The sequence below is a fragment of the Artibeus jamaicensis genome, unplaced genomic scaffold, assembly GCF_021234435.1.
Source record: "Artibeus jamaicensis isolate MK-2021 breed Jamaican fruit bat unplaced genomic scaffold, CSHL_Jam_final contig_466, whole genome shotgun sequence".
In the NCBI taxonomy this organism is placed as follows: domain Eukaryota; kingdom Metazoa; phylum Chordata; class Mammalia; order Chiroptera; family Phyllostomidae; genus Artibeus; species Artibeus jamaicensis.
In genome coordinates, this window is record NW_026521844.1 from 1,967,199 (window position 1) to 1,977,282 (window position 10,084).

Consider the following 10,084-nt stretch of genomic DNA (forward strand, 5'->3'; position numbering starts at 1 on the left):
TACTTTTTAATGGAGTCATAGGAAACTACAGTTATAGTTCTTTATATCATGGACTACTATGTCTGCTCTTGTGATACAAAATGATTTACATGTCTTTATAATATATTTTACAATTTACTTTTAATTATGGTTGACATACAATATTAGTTTCAGGTGTACAACATAGTGATTAGACATTTATAGACTTTATGAAATGTTTACCCCAGTAAGTCTAGTACCCATATGATATCATGCATAGTTATTACAATATTATTGACTATATTCTATATGTTCTACTCCAGGACTATTTTTATAACTAGCAATTTGTACTTAATCCCCTTCATCTTTTTTGCCTGTCCTTCCAACTCCCCTCCCATCTGGTGACCATAAGTTTGTTTGTGATTTATCTTTTTTTAATTTCTTATCTTTTAATTTTTTATCTTTTTTTAAATTTCACATGTAAATTAAATCATATGGTATTTGTCTTTCTTTGATGTATTTCACTTAGCATAATATCCTCCAGGTACACCCATGTTATTGGAAATGGTAAGAGTACACTGTTTTTCATGCCTTAGTAATATTTCATTGTACTACCTTTATCCATTCTCTATTGTTGAACACTTAGGTTACTTCCAAATCTTAGCCCTTTTAAATAATGCAATGAATGAAGGGATGCTTATCACTTTTAAATTTTATTTTAAGCAATTTAATGTGTAAGTTCACAGAGTGTTTCTGAACTGTTTAGTGATTGGTTGTTAAAATATAGCATGACATTCTTGGAAAATAGAAATACAATGAGAGGGACTTTCAACCTTTTATGGCCACAGCATTGTTGGTAATATCGTCCTCACTTTCAGTGAAAGTCTAGATTGTATAACTGTAACTGAATTGAGGAGTGAATTGATGAAATAAAAAGCAGGTCTTCCCATGCAATATTTATGAAGTGAAACAAATAATGACAGGCTGATTAATGCTGAAAGTCAACTTATGTTTCACAAGATATTTTTACTATGATTTGAATGTTTAGCATGGTTAACACAGTTTTTATAAAGTGGCATTTGCTTATGTGATTTAGTGTCTGTTTTTAGTCCTTTATTTACCATATAGTCCATTTATTTGCTGGTATCTTAAAACTCCATTATTTAACCTTACAAGCATGTACATTTAGGTTAATAAAAATGGGTTCATTGATTTATATTAGCTGCATATTTCTCATCAACCAAGTATATTAGGCATCAAATCTTGTGGGATGCAATCATCGGAGATAGGTAATTGTTAGCTCCCTTTGAGAGTGGAATTTGCTATTCTTAAGACATTTGTACAGTTGAACCAAGTTCCAGTCTTATTAGCTACACTTGGCTTTATAACTGATAGTGACTTGAAGTATTAAATAATAGCTTTCATAATGTGATCTTTAATGTTAAGCTGATTTTAGATAATTAATTAAATTATTCTAGCCATTTTGTTTTATTTTACTTTATCTGTTTAAGATTTTATTCACTTATTTTTAGAGAGAGGAGAAGGGAGGGAGAAGAAAGGGAAGGAGAGAAACATCAATGTCTGTTTGCCTCTCACATGCTTCCTACTGGGGACCTGGCCCACAAGCCAGGCATGCGCCCTGGGAATCAAACCAGCCATGCTTTGGTTCACAGGCTGGCACTCAATCCACTGAATCACACCAGCCAGGGCTAGTCTAGTCATTTTAATAAAGAAAAAATGTGTTCCATTTTTCCCAAACAATGTTGTGTTTCAATAAGACTATATTGTTTGTATGAATTTTGATGGTATGATAATATTCTTTTATCAAATATTTTCTACCTTTTTAGACCCCATTTTTAAAATTTTCTTTTCAATTTTAGTAACAAACACATAATACTGCATTTACCACCTTCAACATTTTAAAGTATGTAGATCAGTAACACTTAATATATCACCATACCATACAACGAATCTCTAGAACTTTTTACTCTTATAAAATTGAAACTCTATTTTCATTAAACACTGATTATTCCTCACACCTACCCTAGCCCGTGACATTTTAAACTATCTATTTTATTTTCCTACGTTTTAAACTATTTTATTTTCCTACAACTTGTATTACTTCATATTCCTCATATGTGTACCCTTGTTTTAATTCTACTATAAAATCCTTACAGATATACCTTAAATATTAGCTTTTATATAAACAGTGAATAGGTCAAGCTTTTGATATTTTCATGCCAAATATGCGTGAGGCATATCTTTTGGAAAACAGGGATGTACAGCTTAACTTTCAGCATGTTTTATGGAGTCTGCACTGGGGGTTAAAAGGTCTTGTTTCAGATCTTTTGGACATTGATGTTTGATAAATTATGTATCATATTGGATTACTCATGTTGAATTAATAACATTAAAGTCATAATTAAAATAGTTGCTTAAGGTGAAACACTTTAAAACATTTTATTATAAAGTAAATACTTCCTGATAAGAACCCGCTAAATATTGAGCAAACAAAAAAATTTCTCTATACCCCTGTTTTCTGAAGTAAAAAGTAAGAACAATAAATAGTTGGTGATTTCTGAGCTTTACATATAATGGTGTTCTTTCCTCCAAAATTAATGCAGTGAAGAGAAATATATTTTCCATCATTTTAAAAACTAATTACTTTTTGCAAAAGAGTTATGATTTTTAAATATGCAATAACACCTAAAGTATTATTTTATCTTTTTATCATTTTGAAAATATCTCAGTCTGCTCCTCATGCTCACACTCAAGTCATGTTACTTGCAAGAATCATTAGTTATGAGCAATTATGTCAAGATCAACCAGCATTCTTCTTAAAACAGTGAGAGGAGCAAAAGTAACCATAGCACAAAAATGCGTTAGTGTTAAGGATCTGCTGCTGAAGTGGAGCTACATATTAGTGAGCTATCTTGTCTTTTTGTTTCTTGTCAACGTTCTGATCCCCTTGCCAAATGAAATCTCCTTATCATTTCTAATGCCTTCTGTATACCTTTGGGGGAGGTTGATGTATACTATGCTGCTTTCATCTAATTTAGTTTTTTAGTTATTTATTTCACAAAAGGTGAATGCTCATTTGGTTTCTTATTCTTCCTCCCCTGGCATCTAGTGAAAATAGCTGCAATTTCTGGAAGCTGATGAACACAGGCTCAGATCCCAGTTCTGCTGCTTATAAGCTTTGTGCCATTTGGCAGGTTCTTTAAAATCTGTGGCCCTTAATTTACTCATTTATTAAGTGATTATACAATAGCAATTCCAATATGCCCAATATTGTTGTGAGGATAGTACTGAATACTGTACCTAAACTGTGTACAGTAGCTCCCCCTTATCCACACAGGATACATTCTGAGATCCCCAGTGGATACTTAAAACTATGGATAGTACTAAACCCAATTGGTACACTGTTCTTTTCCCTATGCATACATACCTATGACAAAATTTAATATATAAATGAGGACATTGCACAGATAGAAGCTTGTTTCTCATTGTAGCTCTTAGTATCCTCAGCATATATTTGTTTCTTTTCTTATTAAGCAGAGAACATTCAGCTTTTGTTTTTAAAGAAAACACTTAACAGCTTCTGCTTGGCATATTCAAAATGCCAGCATCACTACACTTGTGCTTTGTAGTCATTATTAAGTAAAGTAAGGGCTACTTAAAAACAAGCACCATGATCATGACAGTCAATTTGATAACTGAGATGGCTACCAAATGACCAACAGGAGTGGCATGTGTACAGCACAGAGATGCTGGACACAGGGACGATTCGAGTCTCTGCAAGACAGAGTCAGGCTATACAAGATTTCATCATGCTGTTATCACTGTTTTATTTTTCATGAATGACTAATGATGTTGAAGATCTTTTCATGTGCTTATTTGCCATCTAATATGGCTTTTCTTCAGAGCTCTTCCCCATTTCCTAATAAAATATATTTTTCTGTTGAAATAAAAAAGATTTCATCATGCTACTCAGCACAGCATATAATTTATAATATATATATGTAAATTTTATTTCTTGAATTTCCATATAATATTTTCTGATCATGGTTGACCACAAGTAACTAAAACTGTGGAAGACAAAACAGCAAACACAGGGTTATTACTTCACACCCCAGCGGATACTCAAAAATATTAGTACAAAAGGAGGAAGGTACCTTAGTTCCAAATCCAGGATTCAGGGTAAATTCTCTTAGACACTGTAATCCACCAAATTGCAGACAACCAAACTTTTGTTAAATATTTATTTATCAATATCAAATTACAAAGACATAAATGTACTACACGCCAGGTAGTGAACAAATTATAAAGTTGTCATTAATTTCTAATTGACTCGTTTGTATAAGTTTAGGTATTTTAAATCTAAGAAAACACTTGTTCAGATGTACACAAATCTTACCACTATGCAATTATGCCAAAATTGATAAAAGATTTGACTGATATTTATATTATAGAAGATAATTCTGATTATTCAACTAGATGTTTGAACTTCCAATTAAAAAATTTCAGCACTTCCTTTTATATCCTGGTTTATGATTCACTATTCCACGAGTATATGTCATTAACATTTTATGAGGACCAGCTTTGCTGCCCCCCACCACACATATACTATTATAAAAATTGATTTTTGACTTCTTAGTAAAGGATCAGTTCATTCTATGCCATTGTTAAGAACAACAACATTAATACAGCTGAACTTCCTTCAAAACTTTCAAAGATTTAATGCAACACTTGGGTTGACCACTGGCCACTTATTTGGTATGCTGACTATGCCACTCATAATGACCGTTAATGTACACTTGGCTTTGTGCCTTTTTAAAACCTTTTCTAGACCCAAGAGAGTCTCACAATATTACTTTTTTCAGCTTGCCAAAAATGAATTGATTATGTTTAGATGCTATCCAAAGTATTATTTAGAGTTTGCTGCATTTCAGATATGGTTGGTGTGCTCTATGAGAAAGTATATGTCATAGTTACATTATTTAATCTATATTAATCAGACAAATAAAGACTAAGAAATGGGATTATAGATCATCTTGTGCTGAAGAGGTAATGTAATTTTAAAATACTAAACTAGGCTGACGTCTGGAGTTGTCTGTTAAATTTATTATTTTCTTCAGCACAATAGTTTAGATTTGTACATATGTCTTAGATATACATATCTTATGAGACATTATCACTTATCAGATTTGAAAGCTGCATAACAACCTAAGGGGAAAATAACTGTAAGAAAATTATATTTCCAGAGATTTGGAACCTTCAGGGTCTGACAAATCTGTCTATAGAGAATTTGTAAACAATGTATAAATATATTTTCTAAAAGTAGATAGACTATAGAAATGATTTGAATTTTAAAATGAGGGTCATATTTATTCTTCAGAAATAAAATTCTGGATTTCCTTAAAACTGAGAAAAAAAGAAATAACATCTATAAATAAGTTTCTGAGGTTTTAAAGTTTACTTTCAGAAATCTTAGCAATTTTAAATTATTATAGGAATGAAATCACCAATAACATTTTCACCATTATAAAACTAGAAAAATTAATAACTTCTAAATGAAAAAGTCTATATTATCTAGTAAGTGTTTTTATTTGTTGTTCTATTACAGTTGTTCCAACTTTTCTCCCTCACCCTCCACAGTCCCACCCACTCCCCAGTACCTTATCTGCTAAGTTTTAATTTGGTTTTGAATATCACTGTGTAAGACAGAATTGTGTGCATATCATTGTTCAATCCCATGTTTTTAACTTCTCATCCCTGCTTAATGCCCCCTACAGTACTGGTAAAACAAAGTATGCACGTTGTCAAGTGCTATTTTTCAGATACCTGTTGCCATATAAAACATATAGGACTTATGTTATATGTCGAAATTAATAAGGACATCTCAACTAAAATTTGAGAGTAGAGGGCTTGTATAGGGAGCTCGCACTCTCCACCACTTGAAGTCAATTACTCCAAACAGGAAGAGTTCATTTACAAACACAAATAGGAAAAGAAATACTTGCAGTCCCACACAGAAAGCACATCTACTTAACCACCTGAGGGTGGAGATAGATTTTCCTCTTGCCCACACCAAGCCCACCCATTTGAATTGCAACAGCTCAGCCTTTGAAAAGCCATTGTCACCTGAAATCTTCTTACTTTGCTCCAATGAACTTTTTTTGCTGATTACTCCCTTGTCTCACCCTTCTTCCTAGAAAAGCCTTCCACCTTATATAATCCTTCAGAGAATCTCTGCTTGCTAGATAAGATGCTGCCTGTTTCATGAGTCATTTAATAAAACCAATTAGATTTTAAATTTACTCAGTTAACTTCATTTATTCACAGTTTTAAGTGGAAGTTTTGGGGGGACATCTGGGGAAGACTTTTTTCTGATAAAGGAAGTTTCTTTCTGTCTTACAAAATGGTTACAAAAGTTTTAGATTCAGAGAAAATTTTGTGACCATGGAAAAGAGCTAAAGAAATCATTTGAAATCTTGGGCCACTGAACTAATATCATCAGCTACCTATTTTCAGTTCTTCTGCTATATGAAGAGAGTAATAATCCTCTATTCTTTTAAAACAGTGTTAGTCTGGTTTCTGTTATTTACTGATGAAAAAAATTCTGATTGCTGAATCCACTTATATATGTGTATTAATTATGAGAAGTCTGAATTACTAATTTTTAAAGCATTACATTTGTGATCAACATAAATTGAAAATTCATCCTTCCTGAATCATCAACTGGTGCAATAAAATATTTCGAAAGTTCTTCAGGGAGCCTAAAGGAACTCCAGATGCCACAAGAGTGTTGTGGATATGTGGAAAGAATAAGTAAAATAATCACTATACTTTTAGCTAGAAAAGTTCTACTTTTATTTATTAGGCTTTCATTTTGTGTTCTTTTGACAGGTAGGTTTATGGTTAAAATATTTCTGATAGCCACTATTAGAAATACAAGAAACGATTATACTCTGAGCTGAAAATCCTGGTTTCCTGCCTCATCTCTACTTTCTGACTTCTTGGCCACATTGCTTCTGATGAAACAACCTTTAAATCTTTAAACACTCAGGTATACCCCATGTTCATTTACATGCAAACTTTCATATAATAATTAGGTGAATCACACAGAAATACTTGTAGTAATGACGTATATACTTTACTGATTCATAGAGTTGTCTTTGAAAATGTCTATATACATGTACTGGGTGGGGCAAAAGTAGGTTTATAGTAGTTTGCATAAAAGGAATACAATAATTAATAAACAATAATGCAGAAATAAACTGTTTCATGTGCTCACAACTGCAAACCTATTTTGCCCAACTGTGTATATGATTTAAAATTTAGTGAGTTATCTAATATTTTTAATATATGATTACTAATTGAAGCAAGTTTGTAGACAAAAGGAAAAATCAATACATAGATATTTTTGCACAAGAATAGTTAACTCACATATCTGAAAAAATTTTATACAGAGGATGATTCTCTATCTTAAGGGGAGGGTAATATAGTGAGACTATTTGACCAAGTAATATCTCTTTTATATATTCCCTTTAATGAAAAAAATGTTATGCACTTCTATGTTCATGCTACTGGCACCATTAAATATACCTTATTAAGTATATTTTAAAAAGTTAAATATAGCAAAAATTAAGCAAAAAATATAGCAAAAAATCTATCTCAAAAATTAAGACTTAAAATGATATATGTGTATATATAATTTTATGTGTATATATAATTTTATGTATATATATATGTGTATATATATATATGAAAGAAATTAATTCACTTGAACACTAAAACTATCCAGTCACCCCTAACATACTTTACATGAACCTCAGAAGGGTATAAAATTTGATACACTCTTTTTCATGTAATCAGCTCTAAAATCTTTCCTTAAATTACTTCATGTCAATTTTAAACTAAAATTGAGTTGAAACTGTAGGAAGATATAAAATTACCATAGTAACTCAAATTTTAAAAATAAAATCTTTAACAAGCAAGATTTTATTTCTCCAGGAAAGAAAAAAAAAAGAAAACACTTCTCAAATGTTAAATAATACTTATGCCATTACCACTAATTCTGACAGTAGGAAACAGGTAAAACTAGCAGTGCTTAATCGTAGATGATGGCAAATGGATGAGTACCCTGTCCTGACAAGACAACTAACCTTGGAATGATGACAGAGAAGTTTAAACTTCATCTGATTCTTACGATTCAGAACTAACTAAATATGGGAAAGTGACAAGCTTGGCCTTTAAAACGGAAAAAATGTATCAGATGTAAAAAACCCAAATTCCTTCTCTACATTCTTAGTTTCTTCATGTGTCTGTGCCCATTCCTGATAATGACTCCACTTACTCCTTCTTCTCATACTCATCTTCCTTCTCCTTCTTAACAGTGTCTGACACCTGAAGTCTCTAAGCAATCAAGTTTCTTACAGCTGTAGTTTATCTGCCACCTCTACAGGCAGGCCTTTCCATTCCTAAGACCAAAGTAGTCAGCATTAATATTACTACGAAATGGCACATTTTTAAAGTCTTTCCTTTTAACTCTTTCCCCTCTTTGGCAACTTCTTCCATAAGGGATAGATTTTTCTAGTCAGCAAAGTTAGTAAAGTGTTACAGTAATCTCTGTTATCAACTACCATTTCATCGGCAGTTTAAGGTCTCTCTACATGTCTTTTAGATCAAACTTTCTGGGACTTGAAAGTTATATTCAAGCACCACCCACTATTTTCAAAAGTACCAATACCTAAACCATTTATTAGAGATATGCAGATAATAATTAGTATGTATAAAATATTTCTTCTTGTGCCTGCAAACTGCATTATCAATGATCTCACCCCTCAAAACCACATTTTATTTAAAGAGAGCATCTCAGAAATTTGTTCAGAACTATTATAATTGTTTCAGTGAAAAAAAATCTGTGTAACTTCACAAGCTCTCTTTCTTGATGGCTTTACAGGTAAGTATAGAGTACTGGCAGCCCTAGTCCAGGAGTTTTCACAGTGTGGAAAGCAGTAGGGACTTATTACATATTTTGAGTGCTCTTGTAACTGGAAGACCTCTCTGAAGGCTCATTTTCACTGCTCTTGTTTACTCTAAAAAAGATATATGATGTTTTCTCTCCAAAGGAGTCTCAGTATAGTAGATACCCAAGATAGATCTATAGAGTATAGCCTAGTGAATGGATATATATATATATAGAGAGAGAGAGAGAGAGATATTTATAAATATGTGGAAATTAAGGTGCCAACCAAAAATAACAAGGGAATTATAAATACTTTGACTTGAATGAAAATAAATTTAATATGTACAGAAATATAAGATATTGTTATAAAAGTGATTAGAGAAAAGTGTGTACCTGTTAATGTTTATGTTAAAAATGAGAAATATCTCAAATTATTATCTTACTCTTTTACTTTAAAGCACTGGTAAAAGAAGAACAAATTAAAAATAAAGCAGACAGAAGCTGAGGCATAATAAAAATCAGAAAGAAGTTAAAACAAAAAATAATGAAAAACAATAGAGAAATCAACTAAACTGAATTATGGTGTTTTACAAAAGCCAGTTTGACAAAAAGTTTAACTTGATTTGCCAAGACAAATGAAAGAGTATACTAGATTACTGAAACCATGAAAGGAACAGGACACACTACTACAGATATTACAGTCTTCTTTTTAAAGGGATATGAGTACAATATGAACAAGTAGATGAGAAAAAGGTAGATAACTTCAGTGAAATAGACAGATTTCTTTAAAACCACGAACTAATATAATTGACTCAAGAAGAAATGGAAAATCTGAATAAACTTTAATGTAACGGGAGACTAAATTAATAATTTTAAAAGCCCCTAAAGAATACCTATCCAAGATGGCTTCACTGGTAAATCTTATCAAATATTTAAGAAGAATTAATACCAATTCTTCACAACCACACTCTTCTAAAAATTAGAAGAAGAAGGAACGGTTCTCATTTTACAGCATAAACCATCAACAAAATGAAAGGACAACCCACTGAAAGGGAAAACATATTTGCCTATATATCTAATAAGGGGTTAATATCCAAAATTTATGAAGAACTTGCAAAACTCAACACCAAAAAAACATGAATAATCCAATTAAAA